This window comes from Armigeres subalbatus, chromosome 2 (assembly GCF_024139115.2).
Source record: "Armigeres subalbatus isolate Guangzhou_Male chromosome 2, GZ_Asu_2, whole genome shotgun sequence".
Lineage (NCBI taxonomy): Eukaryota > Metazoa > Arthropoda > Insecta > Diptera > Culicidae > Armigeres > Armigeres subalbatus.
Genome location: NC_085140.1, coordinates 377425378 through 377449473, shown reverse-complemented (window position 1 = coordinate 377449473; position 24096 = coordinate 377425378). Strand labels below are relative to the sequence as shown.

Genomic DNA, 24096 nt, shown 5'->3' with positions numbered 1-24096 from the left:
TCTCACTTTGCGTTATACCGACCGGATGCGGTCATTCAAAGAAAACATTACCTTCTTTCATTATTTAAATCACAATCTAAAAGAATTTAACCCGGATTGCATGTAATAAAGCAGAAATCGGTAAATATTTCAATGATAGTTATTGTAACTGAATTCGGCCAAATTGCATTCCGCGGAATGATTTTCGGTGAAAAGGTACATTCCGCGAAATGTCTTTCGAAAAAAAAGGTGCATTCCGCGAAATGTATTTCGGAGATTTGATACATTCCGCGGAATGTCGCAGCGTGAAAATAAATTCCGCGAAATGTTTTTCGGCGAAATAGTATACAACCGTACCAATTGATCTGAATTCCGGAACAATTTGGAAAACTTAGAACATTGTGTAGAGGCATGATTGGATTGCAAGCTACATCCATGGCTTCCCAAGCAACACCTCTTGTTTCTCAGTGAGTAACAACAACTGTGGTGTGACTTACTGAAGGTCTGACTTATGCACAACGCGTCGTATTTGGAACTCGTTTGTGACACAAAAAGCGCAAGAGGTGGAGCCTATTTGCAACATCTTGCGGCTACAATGAAAATAAAACACAAAAACCAACCGGAATTGAACCTTGCACCTTTGAGATTTGCAACCTGCTACTATAACCATCACACCAACAATTCTATTTGGAGATTCTGCTACAAGTGCACTACATAAACAACAAAGTCATTTGTAACTTTATTGTACCTTATACGGAACATGCAGGGGACTGTCAAAATAAAATACTGCTCAGCTGAGCTAAAAGTGTTTTGCAACATATCAGAAACATTGTCGTAACAGCAATGAACCGAAGTGTTATTAATTCTGCAACTTATCTGTTTTGTTTCTGATATGAAACACATCGAATTTTAAACCACCCAAGAAGTCAGATGGGTAGAATATTGCGACGCCACTTAAACGGAAATGAAACATTGTGATTTTCTGAAACTGGAAAGTGGCTTTAATGTGACTCGATGTATTGCCAGTGTCTTCAATGCCATTTATTAGGAACAAACACCTATTTGAAAGATGTTGCGCGTGCTGCTTGGGTTCATGGGCATGTGTGGGCTTGTTGGGTTGACGTCGGTGTGTAACAGAACGTAGTTGACGTGGTAGATCAATTGATCTGAACTCCAGAACGATTTGCAGAACTTGGATTTTTTGTAGGAATATTGTTTGTATTACGTTATCTATCTCCTCGGTAATAATTTTTTAACACGTTTATGACAAACGCTGATTCAAGAAGATTGTTTGGAATAATAGCTTAAATATAGTCATTTGGAACGCTATTTCGTTTTCCAACATGGTTGACCCTTCCAAAGGCATCTACGTATGTTGTTTGGTCGGAAGGGTCATTTGGCCGAAAGGTCCATATAGCCAAAAGGATCGTTTGGCCGAAAGAGTCATTTGGCCAAAAGGGTCATTTGACCGAAATGGCCATTAGGCCGAAAGGGTCATTTGGCCGAATAGGACATTTGGCCGAATAGGTCATTTGAAAAGTGAGAAATAAGGAGTGAGAAGAGAGACGTCTCAATTCTCATTCCTCATTTCTCAATGTAAAAAAATGAGGAGCGCGAAGTAGTGAGACGTCTCATCACTCACTTCGTGCTTCTCACTTTTTACTGCGAGAAGTGATAAATGAGGAGGGAGAAGTGAGACGTCTCATTTCTCACTCCTCATCTATCTCTCCTCGCTGTAAAAAGTGAGAAGCTTAAAGTGAATGGTTTGACGTCTCACTTCTCACTTTGCGCTCATCTTTTTTTACAGTGAGAAGTGAGAAGTGAGACGTCTCACTTCTCACTCTTCATTTTTCTCTTAACACTGTAAAAAGTGACGTATCGCTACTCACTTTGTGCTCCTCTTTTTTGCACAGTGAGAAGTGAAAAATGAGGAATGAGAAGTGAGACGTCTCACACCACTTCTTACTGTAAAAAGTGAGAAGCTCGAAGTAGTGAGACGTCTCACTTCTCACTTAGCGCTCCTCATTTTTGTACAGTGGGAAGTGAGAAATGAGGAAGAAGAATTGAGACCTCTCTCTTCTAACTCCTAATTTCTCACTTTTCAAATGACCTTTTCTGCCAAATGTCTTATTCGGCCAAATAACCCTTTTTGCCAAATTACCATTTCAGTCAAACGACCCTTTCGGCCAAATGACCCTTTCGGTCAAATGACCCTTTCGGCTAAATGACCCTTTCGGCTAAATGACCCTTTTGGCCAAACGACCCTTTTAGTCAAATGACCGTTTCGGCCAAATGACTCTTTCGGCCAAATGACCCTTTTGGCCAAATGACACTTTCGGCCAAATGACCCTTACGGTCGATTGACCCTTTCGGTCAAATTACCCTTTAGGCCAAATGACTTTCGACCAGATGAGTTTCGGCCAAATGACCCTTTCGGTCAAATTACTCTTTCAGCCAAACGACCCTTTTGGTCAAATGACCCTTTCGGCCAATGACCCTTTCGGTCAAATGACCCTTTCGGCCAAATGACCCTTGCGGCCAAAAGACCCTTTCGGCCAAATAACCCTTGCGGCCAAAAGAACCTTTTGGACAAATAACCCTTTCGGTTGAATGACCCTTTCGGCCAAACGACCGTTACGGCCTAATGACCCTTTCGACCAAATGACTTTCAGCCTAATGGTTTGTTCGGCCTATAGGCATTCGGCCAAACGACCCTTCCCCGTTAAAAGAACCCAAGCTGCGTAGACAATATGGGCAGTTCATGAAAGAGCACCGAGAGCTAGGTCACATGCACAAGGTGTAAGCGCACCCAGGAATCAATGATAGGATTCATTGTTAGGGGAAATATGTATAAAATGCACCGGTTGGGTAAAATGCGCCACCAGCTTTTCTTGGTTTATATCCCAAATTTTGTCTCAACGTCGTAAGCAGCTGAAACCAAAACACATTTGTAAGCCGTCAAATCAAAAACGCTGTATTAAACATTAAAAAAATAAAATATTATTTTGGCCCATTCCAACGCAATTCCGTCGTTTCTGTCCTCAATGCAAAATTGCAGATACAAAAAATATTCTCCTCTTATTACCATCAGTCTGAGACATTGACTAACTGAAAGCATAGAGTACTAATTTTGTGCTGATGAGTTTGAAAATTTTGGTGGAAAATGTTGGAATATTTTGATTATCATTTTTGGTGGAGCATATTGAATTGGAATTTTCAATTTTGGAATAAAATCGTTTTGTTGCAATATTGCTGGCTTTACATGAAAATTTTTGGACCATATAATGACTGATATGTTAGGTTATTGATAAACACTTCAAAAATACATGTTTTCGGAGGAAATGACCATAAAATTAAGTGATTACTTATCTACCACATAATTCCTTAGTAAAGGAGGAAAGCCACCTATAACCCAGCTCTGGGTGGTCTTTGATCTATCTTGTAAGAGGACAATAGATAAGTCGTTCAACGGCACGTTGCTGAAGGGACCGGCCATCCAGGATGATCTCCGGTAAATGGTCCTAGCTGAACAAAGCTAATCATGAAGGTTTCGGATGTTGAAAAATTGTTTCAGCAAATTCAAATTGGTAATAGGAACAGCAAAGTATTCTGTGACCAATAGATCCCAGCGATAGCATCAGTACATACGAGCTTAATACGGTAACGTATTGTACAAAATCAGTCCCACTTCTTGTTTTGCTACCAGGACATTGATGCAACTTGCTTTGGATGAGTAAACTAACTATCTGATGGCGACCAACGACCAGCAATGGAAGGTGTTTATTTGGACGATCTGCGTTGCGGTGCGGATAACCCAGAGGAAGCATTAGAGATGCGAACTTAATTGAAGGAAATGAGGGCTTTGTTTCCGTTTAAGAAATTGGTGCCATTACCCATTGGTGTTTCTTGGAAGACGAAAAAGGAAGAATATTAGATTAGGAACACCTATCAGCACCTGCTGTGGATACCGAGTGGTGGAATATCCAAACACAGCTGCCGCAACTGAACAAACTGATCATCAATACAAAAGTAGCAATCATAGAGATGTTTATCTTTTCCGAAACGTCAGTTCAATCGACGCTTGTGCTTGCACTAAGAGCGTTACCTAGTTGGTCTGGAGGTGGTATTACTCATGTCTTAATCTAAGGTAGTTTTAATAAAAGCTTGCTCATCAACAAAATATCAAATTCCGGGAATCATAACCCTGATGACCCTTGATTTTCTGGTTCTGGTGGTCTCTAGTTGGAAGTCCCGCCTTGGCTTCGGACTGATAAGGATTTCTCGGCTAACCTGAACTTTCACACCACTTGAATACAACCTGAATTTTCTTCGATTTTTTGTGAATTTTTTCGTGGGGTGAACTCATAGTTTCATTGACGCTAAAGGTCTTAATCGACTAAAACCCAACCGTGTAAAAAAAGAACTGAGAATAGAGATATAAGAAAGGAATAATTCTGTCTAAAATTAGTATATTGCCATGCCCTTTTGGTGCCGCATCATCCCAAATTGTCGATTGTCGAAAGCTGAGACTTCACAGCTATAGATCGCTTATTGTGAAATAAAATCTTCCTAAATTATTCAGCTGAAATATGCTAAGCCGACCCCTACGCCAAAGAAACACACTTCTTCTGGGCTAATCCTCGCGAAAATCCCCACCGTGTCCAATAAACAGTATCCTCCGCCCAGTTACTCACCCGCCGGCATCACGGACCGATCCAGGCAATAACAACCAAAGTCTAAAATTAAAAGACTTGATAAAAAACGAAAGTAAAATCACTTCCCCTCGAAGCTCGTGCGTCTGGCATCTGGTGGTAGGTAATTAAAACATAAGCATAAATTAATTATTCAGTCCTTGAACTTTACACACCGACGAAGCCGATGACGACGATGGCAACGACGACGACGCCGACGAACAATTGAGGGGGTGGTCTTGCTTGGCAGGGACAGCGTGTAATCTCTCTGGTGCAACATTTCGACACAGTCACAGTCGGGGACTGTGCGACGAGAAGACTCGAGCCTACATCAACACCCGACGAAGACGGTGTGGTGCCTCCGGTTTTCAAGTTTTCGGCAGAAAGAAATGCGAGAACAAGGGACCTGTTGGGGGTTGGGGCAAGTCGGTCGGTCGGTTGGTCGGTCGCTTGGTTGTAAACTTCTTGGCTGGTTCTGGCGAAGTGTTTGCGCATTCATTTATCCTGAGAGGCGGTGGCTGAGGGACTGGAACGCAAACACAGGAGTTTACCTAAGCAGTGCTCTAGTAGGACCGGCTTTGCTGTGAGGAGAAAGGCTGCTTTTATGAATAATTAACTTATTTTACCTTCTTCCACGGCATGTCCCTGTGATTCCCAGCGAGGGTGAAATATCTTATAAAATGCTCGTTGGAGAAAAATGAGAGGCTTAGTTGCTCCAGGAAGGTTTAGCTAGATTTTTGTGGGCCACAAAATTTAAACAGATTACGAGGTTTTATTTCCCATTGGGTGATTTTTGATGACTAAATGTTGGCGTTTATTACATTAAACACATGGGATTATTAGGATGATCCGTGATTCATGGATATTATTGTATTTATAGTATCAAAACCTCTTGTCAATGTTTATTTTTCAAAACCAAATCAGAGAACTTCTTGCTGGATAATTGCAATTAATTACAATGCATATAATGTCTATGAGTTTGTAATACTTAACCGACGTTCTCTTCCATGTTCTCTAATAAACACAATTGCTGGTCTTTCTTCCGGTATACGCACTAAATATTCAGCCCTCCGTAATTTGCCGTATTTTATCAGCCTTTTATATTATTTTATCAGCCGTCAAGTATTAAGCGCAGTATTTCTCCCTCAAACACTCCGAGAATTCAATAGTTTTTAACGTCTATGTTTCATGGCCGTACAGGACGACTGGAAGAATCAAGGATGTGTACAGAGCAAGTATTGTCCGTGTCTGCTGCGAGACTTTAGCTGGCTACGTAAACCGTAGAAAGCTTTATTTGTAGCCGCAACATGTCTTGGCCCTACTTAGCCGTGCGGTAAGACGCGCGGCTACAAAGCAAGACCATGCTGATGGTGGCTGGGTTCGATTCCCGGTTCCGGTCTAGGCAATTTTCGCATTGGAAATTGTCTCGACTTCCTGGGCATAAAAGTATCATCGTGCTAGCCTCATGATATACGAATGCAAAAATGGTAACCTGGCTTAGAAACCTTGCAATTAATAACTGTGGAAGTGCTTAATGAATACTAAGCTGCGAGGCGGCTCTGTCCCAGTGTGGGGATGTAATGCCAACAAGAAGAAGAACATGTCTTTTCACATCGCGGCTAACGTCATTATCACATGTAACGAATGTTCCAATATATATGAATTCATCGGTAACCTCAAATTGCATTCCATCTATTTCCACCTCAGGAACAGCACTGTTTGGACTGCCACGTTCTTTGCCAGCCACCAAGTATTTAGTCTTGACAAAGTATATGATCAGTCATATTCTTTCAATCTCCCGTTTGAAAGGCACGAAAGCCTCTTCCACTTCACTGCGATCTATACCAATGATGTTGGCCTTTTGTACCGAAAATTTCGGATATCCGGAGCCTGTTCCGTGGTCATCGCATGGCCAGTTTTACTATACCAAGAAACAAAAGGCATGAGGTTCTGAGAAGTTTGAGGTGACGGAAGAATGACTTGTTTTGTAGTTCAATGCTGGGTTTTTGTACCGGAAATTCCGGGTTTCCGAAACCTTTTCCGTGGCCATCGCATGGTCAGTTTGATCCTACAAAGCAATTATGGCGTTTTTCTGAGAAAAGGGAGGGTCATCTCGTCTACTTTCTGGAACTACTATTCCCCTTGGTCGCAGTTTAATCCGATTGCATTTTAGTTGAGAATTGGCCGAGTATGAGCTGTTTTGAATTGTAAAGAATTGTTACGGCAGTTTGAGGGTTAAAATAAATTTTCAGCATCACCACTGGTGGCCCGGGACCGCAAAATACACCATCTTTGAAACCAACCCTTTCTTCATCTAAAATGCTGGTCTTGAGAAGAACTGGTTTTTGTAACACAACAGTAAAAGCAAACGTTCGTTCGAATTCTGCGTTGATTTTACTTTGCGTTGCTGCTGTCGGCGATGGCCACTCGATGATTTACTTTCTGCTGCTCCCGGCTTAATTGTTGTGAAAGATGAGTGCTGCTGTCGGCGACGAACTATTACTGCTGTTGCTCGTTGCCACTGCGTTATATCTTGTACGAACTGAAGATTAGATACAAACCCACAAGTTGCTAACGATGCATTTACGGGATTGGTTGCTCTACTATTTCTAAGCTATCTGCCAATTTTTGATAATGAATAGTTAAACATATGTATTTTAAGAACAATACAATGAAACGTTCATTCTTCCTTGATCGTAAGGTCAAAAAAAATGATTAAACGTTAATAGCGCCACTGAAACTTTCCACAATTTACCAGCTTTGCTGAAACTTGTGATCATCAACGTTAAACTATTGAAAATTTTAATTCTTTCGAAACCCAGTAAAAATTTCAGAACTAACTAATCCTGATCATGCATCCTCAACACGGACATCCCCGCTTCATTTTCTCTGGGCATCAAAAGACCCGTCCGTGTTCCAAGCACGCGCGTCAAAAAAACAGTTGAATAATTAACTTTTTCTGTAGAAATTCTAGTTTAATAAACAATACTGGAACATAAATCCATTCGTCGCGGAGATTAATGGTTGCACACAATTGCGTTTTTTTGATTTCTAATCTTCTTTATAATAAAAATGAGTTGAATTTTCCTTCCTGACGATTTAACTCGCGAACGGGTTGACCGATTTACAAGATTTTTCCCCTAATCGATTCGTTTTGGGATCCGCAAGGTTTGTATATACAAAAAGTTGGCGAATTTAACGGGGAAATGTAAAAAATCATTAGAATACAATTTTGGGTCAGCTGTTGAGAAAAACAAAACAAACGCACGGACATTGATCTAGAGTGCGGTGCTGCAATAAGTTCATTGTGACATTTGCAACACCCGGGCAAAGCTGAGTTTTTTTCGCTAGTATGAAATATTTTCCTTTAAGTTTGCGAATCAAATCAATGAAAATATCGTAAATTAAATGCGCGATTTACAATAACACAGTTGTCAAAGATATCAGAAAAATCGGAATTGTGAAAAATGGATTACTTTAGCAAACATGCAAATCCTCCACAATTTTCTACAAGTAAACACCCATCGAGTTGGCTTTGGAACGCATCGCATGGTACGTTTCTTGAATATGTGAGGCAAAGAGCAGCCCCCATGCCTTCAGAACGTCGGCTCCAGTTTGGATAATTTTGAATTTCTTTAGTTGCAAACTTGGTGATACAGTTGACGGTATCATTATCATTTACATGCCTTAAACTGTCATTCTCAATGACCTGCAAGAATAAAATCTTCACTGGTCTTTTAATCAATGTTCTCTATTGCTAAATGTTCAGAATTGTATGTGATGATCTTTTTTGGTTAAAATGCTGTGTAATATCACCAGGGAATCAATATTCGAGCAACGCCTAACAATATACCCTTTGTCGTCAATAGAGTTTGTTACTGACAAACGCACCTCGCAACAAGCCTTTGTCAGAACCCGAACACAATATAACAAGAATCATTTAGCTTGCATGCTCTGATTTTTCCGATAATACGATGCTAATTTTGTAATCAGAGTTAGATTCTCGAATATTTCCATAAAAGCAAAAACTATGACAGCTTAAAACCGATATTTGCTGTAGAGACGATGCAAAATAACGGGTTTAAAAATTAGCAACAAAATTGTCTTCTTTTTTGTTGCTGACAAAATATTTCGGATCTTTGTCATTATTATCTCCGACAAAAACAAATCTTTGTCGTTCGTTCTCTTTTGTCGCCTGTTTTGCATGCGCATCCAAGAAAATTTGATTCCCTGAATATCACTGAAAATGCCAATGAAATAATATTCAATACTAGCATACCCGACGAACTTCGTTTCGCCTAAAATTGATTGATTCTCTGGTTAGCTCTCGAGTTTTGAAGAAATTTGTGTTTTGTTTGTATGGGAGCTCCCCTTTCGAAAGGGTGAGGGGTCCCGAACCATCTTAACCCTTATGCGGCCGACGGGGTACCCGTGTTCCTTTTTCAAATTCAAGTGGTGATATTTCAATGAATTTTTATAGCTGAAAGCTGAAACTTGGTGACATCTAAGAACTCCATAAAATGTAGCATCTGTGAGAAAATCACGTTGATACAGTGAGGAGGGACGTGGGGAGGGGCATCTGATTTTTTTACCACGTGGATGGCCGACAGGGTACCCGTGTTCCCATAAATTGATATTTTCATAACTTTAACAATTTTCAACCGATTTAGATAATTTTGACAGTTTTGGAAACAGAAACTCATATACTTTTTGCCCATTGTCAAGGTTTACAGCTTTTGTCTATGGTTATTCAAGAAATCTTTGAAGTAAGGCTTAAGAGTCTACACACGTAACCGAAGGACTATCAACCAGTTTCAAATATATTACATGCTCATTGCGCTTCTTAGAATAGTCGGTGTTTACAGTATATATTCTGGGGTAAGGCCTAAGTCATCCAAAAAATCCCTGGAATAAGATCTTATGGTCTGCTAACGTAACTAAAGGTCTATCATGTAAATTCATAAACGGTACATGCTCTTTATGGTGCTTAGCATATAATGCTTTCACAGTATATGTTCCGGGTCATCCAATGACCTTTTCTTAAAACATGTTTGCATTCCAAGTAGTTATTGTTGCTGTCATTGATTACAGGTAGTCTACGAAATCCATACAGTCAAGGTCTTTCGGATCAATCTCCGTAATGGTGGCAGTTAACGAAGAATAAACAAGTTGCGTGATCCCTTCTTGGTATATGTATGTATTCTAAGTAGTTCTTGTTGTTGTAGTGGGCTTTAGGTAGTCTTCGAACTTCATAGAGTCAAGATCTGTGGATCAACCTCAGTTACGGAGGCAGTTATTGAAGAATAAACAAGTTGTGTGACCCCTTCTTGGTATTTGTTTGTATTCCAAGTAATTCTTGTTGTTGTCATTGGTTCCAGGTAGTCTACAAACTCCATAAATTCAAGGTCTGTGGATCAACCTCCGTAATGGAGGCAGTTATCGGAGAATAAACAAGTTGCATGACCCCTTCTTGGTATATGTTTGTATTCCAAGTAGTTCCTGTTGTTGTCGTGAGTTCCAGGTAGTCTACGAACTCCATACAGTCAAGGTCTTCGAATCAATCTCCGTAATGGAGGCAGTTATCGAAGAATAAACAAGTTGTGTGACCCCTTCTTGGCATATGATTGTATTTCAAGTAGTTCTGGTTGTTGTCGTAGGCTCTAAGTAGTCTACGAACTTCATAGATTCAAGGTCGGTGGATCAACCTCCGTAATGAAGGCAGTTATTGAAGAATAAACATGTTTTGTGACCCCTTCTTGGCATATGTTTGTTTTTAATGTAGTTCTTGTTGTTGTCGTGAGTTCCAGGTAGTCTACGAACCCCATAGATTCAAGGTCGGTGGATCAACCTCCGTAATGGAGGCAGTTATCGAAGAATAAACAAGTTGTGTGACCCCTTCTTGGTATATGTTTGTATTCCAAGTAGTTCTTGTTGTCGTGGGCTCCAGGTAGTCTACAAACTCCAGACTGTCAAGATCTTCGGATCTTTCTCCGTAATGGAGGCAGTTATCGAAGAATAAACAAGTTGCGTGACCCCTTCTTGGTATATGTGTGTATTCCAAGTAGTTCTTGTTGTTGTCTTGAGCTCCAGGTAGTCTATGAAATAGAGTCAAGGTCGATGGATCAACCTCCTTAATGGAGGCAGTTATTTGAAAATAAACAAGTTGTGAGACCCCTTCTTGGTATATGTTTGTATTTCAAGTAGTTATTTTCATTGTCGTGGGCTCCGTAATGAAGGCAAGGCAAAATACGTGAATGGAATCCGTATTTTTTGTCAAAGAGACTTACAAACTTATTAACAGGTACTCATAAATGATTCATAATAAGCTACAGGCAGTGAAAGTTATTTCATTAAAATCTCCATTGTTTGCGGCAAATTGGGTCGAAAACGTGATAAAATCGGGTTAGGCAAAATCAGGGGTAGACAAAATCTGGGAGTGACAAAATCGGGTCAACCTCATCTGAGTGAATGTACGCATTCCTAGTACAGTAGCCGTTCGATAACTGCAAAATGTTTACTTTTCAGTTATCGAATGCCGTTCGATAACTGCAACGCACTCTAGACGTCAAACGGTTGTCAATCGACGTCAAATGCAATAAAAGTGCATCTAAATGTGCAGCCCAATGCAGCTGTCATTGTGTCTGACATCGGTTTGACTGTTGCAACTATCGAATTGCAGTTAAACGACTTGCAGTTATCGAACGTCTGCTGTAGTTTTTGTTTTTGCCATGGTACTAGGTAGTCTATGAACTCCATATAGGAATGATCTGCAGATTAACCCACGAACGGAAGGCTATTGGTATATGTTTGCATTTCAAGTAGTTTAAGTTGTTGTCATTAGCTCTGGGCAGTTATTGAAGAATAAACAAGATGTGAAACCTCATCTTGATATATTAGCATTCCAAGTAGTTATTGTTGTCTTGTTGTTGTTGGTTCCAGGTAGTATACAAACTTCATTCATATCACTAATATGAAGGTGTCTATTCTTTGGAAATTCAAAGTGTAAATAAATTGGAACGATACGACTTCACGCCGAGAACGTGAGGGAAAAAACGGGCTAATATCGCGAAGATCATGTACCATATTAACATTAGATTAAGGACACTCCTCACAGAATCCAAGTTTCAAAGTACTCGCATTTTCGGGGGTACACCAATCGATACGGAGGCGGCGCACAACTGTCATTTTTGTTGATTTAGCTTTGCAGCGTCGCAGCATGCGTGAAATAATAAAAATGACAGTTGTGCGTTGCTTCCGTATCGAGTGGTGTGCCCCCGAAAACGCAAGCACTTTGAAACTTGGATTCCGTAAGGAGTGACCTTGAAGACCTCTAGATATTCGTGTAAGCCTAGAAGTTTTACTCCATAAATTTCTAGGATGACCATAAGCATATGCCATGAACGCATTTTATTCATGTACCCCAAAGGCATATACCAAATTTAAAACAGGCTGATGTCTCTGGTGTAGATCTTGGTGGCTGACGTAAGAGTTATCTAGGATGACCATGAACATTTGAAATGGGTGCATTCTATTCTACGTACCGTAAAGGGCATGCATAACTATTCAAATAGGCCGAAAGAACTCTGGTTACGCGTGAAGTTCTTGAGGATTGCTTAAGGGTTTTCTTGGATAACCATGAACATATGCAACGAAAGCGGTCTATTCTATGTACCACAAAGGGCATATGCCACTTTTGAAACAAGCCAAAAAATCTCTGGGTACCCATGCAGATTTAAAGGCCTATTCCAGGGTTTTCTTGGATGACCATGAACCTTTGCAGGGGACGCAATTTATTCTATGTACCACAAAGGGCATGTAACACTTTTGAAAAAATCTGAAAGATCTTTGGTTACGCGTGTATATCTTAAGGCCTTTTCCAGGGTTTTCTTGGATGACCATGAACATATGCAATAAAGGCATTCAATTCTATGTACCACAAAGGGTATGTACCAGCTTTGAAACAATCTAAAAGATCTCTGGTTACGCGTCCAGATCTTAAGGCCTTTTCAGGATTTTCTTGGATGACCATGAACATATACAATGAAGGCACCCTTTTCTATCTACCACAAAGGGCATGGACCACTTTTGAAACAATCTAAAAGATCTCTGGTTACGTGTGTAGACCTGAAGGCCTTTCCAGGGTTTTCTTTGATAACCATGAACATATCCAATGAAGGCGCCAGAGGACTTATCCGAGAAATTTCTTCGATAGCGCAGAACATATGTAGTGATCACATTTGATTCCAAGATGCGCAAAGAGCATGTACCACTTTTGAGACAAGTCCATAGACCCATGGTTACGAGTGTAGACCTTAAGGCCTTACTCCAGAGATTTCTTGGATGACTCGGAACATATACTGTGAACGCATTCTATGCTAAGTACCACAAAGACCATGTACCGTATTTGAATTTGCATAATAGGCCTTTGGTTACGCGAGTAGATCTTTAGGCTTTACTCCAGAGATTTCTCGGATGACTAAGACCTCATTTCAGGGATTTTTGCATTACCCAAAGCATATACCGTGAACACCTTCAATTCTAAGAAGCGCAAAGAGCTTGTAGCATATTTGAAACTGGTTGAATGGCCTTTGGTTACGCGTGTAGACTCTTAAGCCTTACTTCAAAGATTTCTTGTATAACCATGGACATAAGCTGTAAACCTTGACAATGGGCAAAAAGTATATGAGTTTCTGTTTCCAAAACTGTCAAAATTATCCAAATCGGTTGAAAATTGTTGAAGTTATGAGAATATCAATTTATGGGAACACGGGTACCCTGTCGGCCATCCACGTGTGTTTTTTTTGTTGGCCGCATAAGGGTTAAGAACCTTCCCCGGCCCCAAAAACCCCTGCATACAAATTTTCACGCCGATCGGTAGTAGTAGTTTCCGATTCTGTAAGGGTCAGACAGACAGAAATTCATTTTTATGTATATAGAAGATTATGTTCACTGTTGATTTTAAAATTAGTTGAAGCTAACAGTTTATAACTGAAAAGTGCTTAATATAAACTACGTTGACAGTTGGAAATCATCTGGAAATGTAGTATTAAAAAGTAGATTTCGTATTTCCAGTCAAAGTTGCATATGCTAGCGAATAAGTGCACAAGATGGAGGCGATAGGCACTTGCCTTAATTTGACTTCATGCCAAGTGTCCACTAACAAAAACTTCTTCCAATAAATTTTAGTAAAACTCTAACAAATATAATATTCCTAATCATATTAAAAACTAAAAATCGATGTATGTTCATTATATCCTCCTTTTGAACCAAATGTCCTCCTTTTTCGCTACGATTCGACTGGTTTGTCCTCCTTTGGAAAAAAAATCATATGGTCACCCTATTGAGGAGGCATTAATTAAAGATGGTGGAGCAGCGGTCGGGCCGGCAGTATTACCAAAGTGAAATTTTCTCCGATAGTGATCCCAGCAAATTTCGGTTTTATGCTAACGAAGTTTCTACTTTCATGGAAATATTCGAGAATCTAACGCTGATTACAAAAACAGCCTCGTATTCTCGGAAATATCAGAGCATGTAAGGCAAATGATTCTTGTCATATTGTGTTCAGGTTCTGACAAAGGCTTGTTGCAAGGTGCGTTTGTCAGTAACAAACTCTGTTGGTGACAAAGGGTATACCTATTGTTAGGCGTTGCTCGAATATTGATTCCCTGGACGGCACAAAGTTGCTGTCGGTAGTAGAATCACAAGCGCGCGTTTCCGAGATGAGCCAGCCTAGGGCTGCAAGTCTCGTTAATAAAGACACAGTACCTAGTAATTATATTAAATTTTCACATTGCATCAAAATATTTTCCGTAGTTTAAGTCGGACGGTCGTGTCTTGTATATAACCTTTCTGGTTTTGCCCTTCTCGTACAACAAAGTTGTACCGAAAGGTTATCATTTTACTCCAAAATAGAACTTTTTATAGATGTCTCGGAGACCCATGATGTTATATACCAATCGAATCAGCTCGTCAAGCTGAACAAATGTCTGTCTGTCCATGTGCATGTCTGTGAGTGTGCACACGGAAACCGATAAATATTAGCCACTTTTTCATATAGTAATTCTTAACCAATTTTCTCGCAACAAGTTGCATTCGACATGGGACAAATCCTTGTTGATCACTATTGAATTTGATAACGATCGACCATTGCGTTTAAAAGTTATTAAGAAAATGGAATGGAATGTAATGGAATTGGTGTCTTGGCTAAATGCGAGAAAGGCAGTATCACCACTTGCTGAATTAAGTTGGGTTTTTATTAATGGTTTTTGTCCATATGTGGAAGACGATTTGTGGACCCTTCGTGGTGGTATACATATTTGAAAACGTTAGTTTAGACTACTCAAGATATTTTGATATATGCAATTTTCTACATTGTAAATATTCTTATCGCACAAATTTGATATTTGTAAAAATGATGTCTCAAGCAAAGTTCGTCAGATGGAAATGGACTGTCTTGTGACGGAAAAATTAATTAGGAATTTTACAAATAGGCGACGCTAGAGTGCTTGCAATATTCTTGCACGTGTGCAATATTGCTTTCGCTTGAGATCCTTCGTACCAACACCCATGCTGTATTCGACAACATTGTTCAGGATGTCCAGGACAACAAAATGGTGCTCAATATAATGAGTTGGGTGTAGGTACGAGGGATCTAAAACTAGAGCGATATTTCAATATTGCGACGCCTATTTTTAAGATAGTTATTTTTTCCGGCACAAGACAGTCCATTTCCACCAGACTAACTTTGTTAAAGACTTCATCTTTACATATTTCATATTTGTGTGATAAGAATATTTACAACATGGAAAATTTCATATACCATCGGAATATCTTGAGTATAGTAAGTAGCAACAAAAGAGCACAGTTGAGTCAGCAGAAAGTGAAAGTGCATTAGCATTAGGTATGGAGTATTCAAAATTGGTTTGAACTAGTGAAAATCGTATCATGGTTTGAACCATTTTGAAAGCAGTTGAAATTACCATCTCATTAACAGAAAACTAACCTAAAACAGTATGAATAGCATATTTAGTAAGCATATGCGGTATTTCGAAAAAATTCGTTTCAGGTGGTTCGAAACGAAATTCCGCGGAATTTGAGCATGGCGAAATCAGATTTCTTGATTTCGTTTCGTTTCGTAAAATTACAAAAATTTCGCCTGAAAAGACTAGCTTAAAGCGAAATTTAACGGAATTCCGCGGAATTTCGAAACAAATTTAGTCTTAAACCATACTGTCTCGTACGGTCGTGTATTATCAAAATTTTTGGCTGCGCCGCAGAACAAAATCATAAAGCTGTTTTCAAAAATTAATGTTAATTTTTTGCCTCTCTCGTATACTAAGTATGTAAACGTGAAGGCTAGATGTTCGCTCCAAAAATGAACTTTTTATAGGAGGCCCGGAGACCCATAGTGTTATGTAACAATCGACTCAGCTTGACGAATTGAGGTGATGTCTGTGTGTGTGCGTGTGTGTATGTGTGTGTGCGCACCAAAAGAGCAAAAAGTTTAGCTCACTTTTTTGCACTTACCCTTAACCAATTTACTCGCAACAGGTTGAAAATTGGCCGGATCGGACTATGGGCTTGGAAGTTATGGCCAAAATACTTTTTCTCATAAAAAAAGCGCGTGAAAAAGTCTAGCTCACGTTTAATGCACTTACCCTAAACGGATTCTCTCACAACAGGCTGCATTGGACGTAGTATCCTGCCCCATTGTTTCCTATTGAAAATTGGACGGATCGGACAATGGGCTTGGTAGTTATGGCCAAAATACTTTTTTCATAAAAAAGCGCGTAAAAAAGTCTAGCTCACTTTTAATGCACTTACCCTAAACCGATTTCCTCGCAACAGGTTACAACCGACGCAGAATCTTGTCTCATTATTTCCTATTGATCGGAAGATGGGCTCAGAAGTAATGCCCAAAATACTATTTTTACCGCACGAGAAAGGCATCATCACCGCTAGGTGGATTAATCTGGGTTTTTTCTGTTAACGCCTACTACATAATTCCATTATAAATCGGCAAATGAGCCGGTGCCAGCGGTACAATGGTACATAAACCATTGTAAGAAATAACGAAAAAGTGAATTTTGACAACTAAATCTGGAGATATGCGCTTTTTAACTTCTGGTATATATCCCAATGGCAATTTCGTTCATTCAATTTATGTTCACATAAATCTGCTGGTGTGACACATTAGCAGGTAAAAGTATACGTAACGATACAGAAACTTTTAAGTGGTCGAGTGTTATAACCCTTTTAAAAAAAGAAGAAATAAACTACACTATCACAAAAAAATATTCAGAAACTTCAGTTTTTAAATGCAATCATGTATCGGTGGTTTGGAGCTTATCCCTTATGCAAGTCCTTAAATGCATACGTTTGAAAAACGAAAAACCTGATTTTCGAAAGCTTCAAACTCATTATCTTCTATCCAGCTGGATTTTAATTTAATTTTAATTGGAATTCAGCCTCTTTGATACCCGAACTATTGATGAGAGTTCCTCAGGTAGAAAACTACTTCTACTACTACTACAAATTATACAAGGATAAAGCTATTTTTATCTCAAATGGATAGCATTGAACTAGTTAATGTTTACAGTTAGAGCTTATGTTTTCCTTTCTCGTATACTAAGTATACGTAAAGGCTATATGATCACTCCAAAACCAAACTTTTGATAGAAGGCTCGGAGACCCATAGTGTTATATACTAATCGACTCAGCTCGACGAATTGAGGTGATGTCTGTGATGTTTCTGGGATGGTGGCAATGCATAGTAATTAATGCAAAAACATGCAAAATGATAGAAAATATACGATCTATTCCCCTAAAGAGCTTTTTTTTTACCTTTCTTATGTGATTTTTTCAGTGCATTTTACGATGCACGAGAAAGGCATCATCGCCGCTAGGTGGATTAATCTGGGTTTTTTTTATTGATGAACGCTTTTTATACTGCCGTAATCTACGTTCAAATACGTCTTCGGTATTTTGTTAGAAATGTCCAACAGAAAAGGAAAAATATCTTTAACTATTCTATACCATTTTTTTTTCAAAAGTGATCCGATCCGACTCAATATTTGAGACGTCAGGCTCAGAGTGTAAATATTATCAGATATGAATTTGATCAGCATAACTTTGTCAAAGAGGCAATGTCGTAGCGGGATTCTTGAAAATTTCAAACGAAGCCCATGATTTTGCGTTGGATTGATTTGAAACACGGTTTTCGTCTACGAGTTTTCAAAATAACTTCGTTTACAATAAATATTTAGTCGCTTACCAAGGTGACTTAACATGAATTACTTTTTCAACAAACCAAAGATTCATTTCCCGTGGTGCTCACGGAGATGCAGAGCATTCATCTTATAATCTCATAATAATGAGTATCAAACCAATTTTCTCTCCTAATCCTAAATTGACTGTAATGGCGTGAGCGGCTCATACTGTCCATAGTGTAGTAGATAAAATGTACCCAAGAAATAAATTCAATATTTTAGACAGATTGTATCTCAGTGTGTACATATGAGTTCAAGACGTTGATAATAGAAGAAAAAAAACGTCGGGGCATATATACTGTGGGAAATATCTAGAACAGTTGATACTAGGATATACAGAAATATTGAACATAGAGAAGGATGGAAAGAGGTCGCTGAGAAACAGGACTATAATACTGCGGTATTGGCGATCTTTGCTATATGGACGCGAGCGGAAAAAGAGACAAGAGAGTTTCGACTTCTGAGTCAGAGAGGAAGACTGTTGGTTAGATGTTCAAGAGCTAAGAAGTGTGAGCGTGCTTAGAGAAAATGAAAGGTCGGTGAGAGCTACCAGTCCGTGGCACGATCCGACTGCCAAGAATGCTCAGCCTTTGGATAACTGGAGCGATAGCAGAGAATACTCGTACTCACCCGGGCCGAAGCGCAAACATTTTCCCAAACGACGAAGCGGTTCGCCATTCTGTTGGCATATGTTAAAGTGGTAGCACGCTACGTAAAAACTGTTGGTAGTTCGGCGGTAACATCGGCCATTTTGTACGCGACACGCGGAATAGTAATTTCAGTGAAAATCGGTGATTATTCAGCGTTAATTGCTTTAAACAACAGCGCAATGGCCACTAAACGGCACGACAATGGCGTGGTGGACGCTCCCTCTAAGTAAGTATGAGATTTAATTAGATATAAAAAAACGAAATGATTGACCAAACGGCGAAGTTAAACCGAAAGGAAGCCAAAAAAAAAAAAAGAAATTTTTTTTTTTTAGTAAATATAATTGAGCTGGGGTGGACGTTCATTGAGATTGAATCAGATTAAACATTCAAAATAAAAATGATGTTGAGAGCTTGTAGTAACATGAAAAAAGAAAGGAGCAGGAGGACTCCTAGATGGCTGAAGGAGCGAGAGGACTCCGAGTATAATGAAGAACAAGAAGACCCCAACAAAAAGAAGGGGCAAGAGGACTTCCAGATTATTGAAGGAGCGAGAGGACTCCAAGTGTAAATTAAAGCAATTGGAAGGAAAAGAAGGGGAAGATTAGCCCCAGGTAAATGAAGGAGCGAGAGGTCTCCAAGTAAAACTTTGAGCGATAGCCCTTTTTTCTAGATTACGTGCAGAAAATATGAAGGAGCAAGAGGACTCCAATTAAACATGGAGAGTAGAAACTATATTAATGTATGACATGCACCACAAAAAAAAAGGTAATGGAGTGGTAAAACACCCGATTCTGTTTTACACATTTTTTTACACGGTAACAAAAAAAAAAAAGAAAGAAAAAACTGTACAGGAATAGTTTTGTAAAAATGGCATATAAGAGGTGAGCCAGCCTAGGGCTGCAAACCTCTATAATAAAAATATATTAAAAAAAAAAAGAAAAAAAATGGCATCCTTTCGAAACAAGCAAACGAAGGTATAGATGTTATAGATACATAAGTAGTTATTTGAATCTTTGTTCTTCTACAGGAAATTGAAGAAGAAGAGCTCTAAAATGGACACTAAAATGGATGGTAGAAACGAGCCAGAAGTGGAAGTCTCACGATTCATGACATCAGTAAACCAAATGTCAATTTCGTCAATTACCGTACCAGAGTGCAAGCCTTCGGTTCAGGGAGAGCAAATTGGACGTCGTGATTATGAATCATGGATCGATCTTTTGACGGATTCACTGAAGTTGGCGGGAGTAGAAGACGAAACTACCAGATTCGTCGTTTTCAAAGTGAAAGCAGGACCCATGCTTTTGGACGTGTTCAGGAACACGAAATCGACTCCGGATGCTCCAAACGAAACGGAATTCCCATATTCCAACGCATTGTTCAGGATGAAGACATACTTTGGTTCTGCTTCAGACATAATGGTACAGAGACGTAAACTTGCCCTTATGGTACAGGCGCCGTCAGAATCGGATCTATCGTTCATAATGAGAATTGGAACAACGGCCCGGCTTTGCGACTTCAAAGAAGAAAAGGAGTTCGAAGAAATTGTCAGTACAGTGGCGACACATGCGAGAAATAAGGACGTGCGTATAACAGCGCTCAGAATGTTGAATCGACAAGGATCATTTACGGAGCTCGTAGACGCTGTCCGAGAGATTGAAGCAGTTGCGATGAACGAGGAATACTACCAGTTGCAGCATGGGAAGCGGGATCAAGTCACAGTGGCGGCAGTTAGTGCAGCTTTTCCAAAAGCCCGTCGAGATGTTTCTTATCGTGCGGCTCCACGAGGTAAATTCAGGCAACAGTACGCTAACCACAATAAATTCGACTCACGTAGAACACGAAACTGGCCAGAGTCTGGCTCCGAAGCGGATACGAATCGTTGTTACAGATGCAATAGTATTTATCACAGAGCCGACAAATGTTTCGCGATCGATAAAGTATGTCTAAAATGCGGTCGTAGAGGCCACATCCAAAGAGCGTGTCGACCACCATTGAAAACAGGGCCGGTTCGCAGAGTAGAGGAAGACAACATGGATATCAAACCTGGTCATGTCGCAGCGATTGAAGAGGAGGCGGCAGCGAAGGAAGAAGATTCTACAGACGAGCAAAATGTGAGTGTAGATATTAAGAAATAGATCGGTAAAAGTTGGATTAATCTGAAGAGCGATAAATTTATCGGCCATTAATATTGAATCTGAGTGGAAATCATACATTTCATTGGTTATAATATTTTCTGAATCCTTAATGTATAGTTAAATGCGTAGTTCAATAAAAAAAGAAGAGAAACTATTGAAAGGTAATAAACTGATTTTTTTCTTGCAGTTGCAAATCGCAACGTGTATGACAGCAAACAAAATTGACGAGGGAATTTTGAAAGCCACTGTAGCTGGCCTGGAGTGTGAGTTCCTCATTGACTCGGGGGCGCAGGGGAACACGATTACTGAGCAACGATTCACAATCTTGTGCTCTAACGATAAGTACAGGAACGAAATGTTCAACGTATATGATAGTACTGATCGCCCACTAAAGGCTTATGCAACGGAAAAAGAAATTCCAGTACAGTCAACGTTCGAAGCTTTCTTGCACATCTCCGATGACCGACCAACTTTACTCGAAAAGTTTTATGTGGTCAAGGAGTGCCGATCTCTTTTAGGACGAGCAACGGCTACTAGGTATAGCGTCCTGCTTCTGGGTTTGCAAGTTCCTATATTGTCGACGGAATTTTCTTCACATGCTTGGTATCAAGCTGATGGAATTGCTACGGTGACGATAAACGAAACTTTCCCTAAATTTAACATCCCTCCGGTAAAGATAAGTTACGACCGTTCAAGACCGCCCTGCCGCAACGTATTCATGAACATCCCAATAGCGGTTAAGCCACTGGTAGAGAAACGGTTGCAACAACTACTAGCGACGGGAATAATTGAATACGTAACTGAAGATATGGAAAACTCGTTTTGTTCGTCGATGCTAGCGATACCCAAAGGTAAAAACGATATAAGGCTAGTGATTGACCTCAGAGGACCGAACAGCTACATTCTAAGGACCCCATTCGCCATGCCAACTCTGGAAACCATTTTGGCTGAACTCGATGGTGCGCGATGGTTTTCTACCATAGACTTGGTAAATGCGTACTTCCATATCGAACTTGACGAAGAAAGCCGTCATCTCACAAACTTTTGCACTGAATTTGGAATGTACCGGTGCGTTAGGTTACCTTTCGGGCTTTGTAACGCACCGGACATTTTTCAAGAGGTGTTGCAGCGTAAAATTCTGGGAGGCTGTCGAGGAGTCAAAAACTATTTAGACGATATCTTTGTCTTCGGAAGAACCCCCGAAGAACATGATGAAAACTTACAAGTTGTTATGACCCGCCTACGAGAGCACAACGTTAAAATCAATGAATCTAAATGCATTTTCAAAAGCCAATCTGTTAAATTTATTGGATTTAAAATCACCCCGGAGGGATGGCAGATTGAGAAAGAAAAAATGCGTGCGATTGAAGAGTTTCGAACACCGGAATCCGTAGCGGAAGTAAAAAGTTTCTTGGGGTTGGTGACTTTCGTTGATAAATTCGTACCCCATCGAGCTTCAAGAACTGAAAAGTTACGAGCATTGGCCAATGCAGACAATTTTTATTGGTCGGATGAAGAAGATTCGGAGTTTCAAGATTTCAAAAAGGAGGCTATAAAAAGCATTAAAACCTTAGGATACTTTAAAACATCGGATAGAACAGAGTTATTTGTGGATGCATCGGCGGTCGGTCTCGGAGCCGTGTTGGTGCAATTCAATAAGGATGGAATTCCAAGGATTATCGCGTGCGCGTCCAAAGCTTTGACAACCACTGAGCAGAAGTATCCTCATGCTCATAGAGAAGCACTTGCGGTGGTATGGGGAGTCGAGCGCTTTGCATACTACTTGAGCAGTATGTCGTTTACTATCAGAACCGATGCCGAAGCGAATCAGTTTATTTTCGGTGGTAAACATCGCATAGGCAAAAGAGCAGTTTCTCGAGCGGAAGCATGGGCGCTGCGGCTACAACCCTTCGATTTTGTAGTCAAGAGGGTTCCAGGTAATATCTAGTACTATTAGTATCTAAATAAGCATAAGGTCTAAACTTTTTATTTCAATAGGCAATCAGAATGTAGCAGACGTCTTGTCGAGACTATTGCTTCAAATATCCCAGGCTGAGCCCTTTGAGGATAGCTGCAAAGACCATGTTTTATTCGCGCTGGATACGGGCAATATGGATTTAAGTCTCGAAGAAATTGAACTGGCAACTGAAATGGACGAAGAGTTGATGGCCGTAATCGAATCAATGAAGTACGATAGATGGCCACGTGAGTTGAGAAAGTACGAAGCACAGAAAAAACACCTTCATCATCTGGGCACATTGATTTGTAAGGATAATAAGATTGTACTACCCATTCGTTTGCGAAGAAAAGCGATGGAATCAGCTCACGGAGGGCACGTGGGGGAAGTCGCCATGAAAAGAATCATGCGCGAGTTCTTTTGGTGGCCACGAATGGCCGCGGAAACGGAACGATTTGTCAAAGAGTGTCAAACTTGTATTATGCTCTCTAGGAAAAATCCTCCACCGCCTATTTCATCACGCGATCTCCCGGATGGTCCGTGGGAAATAATTCAGACGGACTTCCTTTCTATTCCCGGTTACGGAACTGGCGATTTCCTAACGGTGGTTGATACTTACTCACGCTACCTTTCAGTAGTCGAGATGAAGCGTAAAACCGCTGAAGCAACTAATGCGGCCCTCTGCGAGATATTCAAACTTTGGGGATGTCCTCGCATTTTGCAGAGCGATAATGGTCCGCCATTCAGTAGCTCAGCATTCTGTTCATTCTGGGAAAATAAAGGCGTGAAGATCAGGAAGTCGATTCCTTTGAGCCCACAATCAAATGGACTCGTAGAACGACAAAATCAGTCCATAATAAAAGCTGTCTCAGCATCTTCTATTGATGGTTCGAATTGGCGAAAAGCTTAGACACATTTGTTCATAATCACAACACCCTGGTTCCTCATGCAAGACTGAGAGTTACGCCATTCGAGCTATTAGTGGGATATAAGTATCGAGGTCAGTTTCCCAGTCTTTGGGATGCGTATAATCCTAAGAAATTGGATCGTGAAAACGTACGCGAGTTGGATGCCGAAGCCAAACTGTACAGCAAACAGTACGCGGACGAAATACGTGGAGCGAAGGAGTGCAACATCAAAGTGGGAGACATAGTACTTGTGAGCCAACAGAAGAAAAGCAAGAGTGACCCTAATTTCTCATCCGAAAGATTCACCGTAGTTGCACGAACAGGGGCGAAAGTCGTTATCATGAGTGGAAATGGTGTACAATACGCTAGAAACGTGCAGGACATAAAACTAGCACCTCCTATGAAGGATGAATCTTTTTCAAATGGCGAGCAAGCTGAAAAGGAAAGGCGTGGAAGTATTAGCGGAATGGTAGCTACTTCGGAAAACTCAGCGGAACGAACCAATGTT

General features: G+C 40.2%; 1 protein-coding gene across 2 annotated transcripts in view; it reads right to left on the bottom strand.

The window, feature by feature from the left end:
* LOC134213122 (uncharacterized) overlaps positions 1-24096 on the bottom strand; it is a 486987-nt gene that overhangs the window by 411974 nt on the left and 50917 nt on the right. The window lies entirely within an intron of this gene.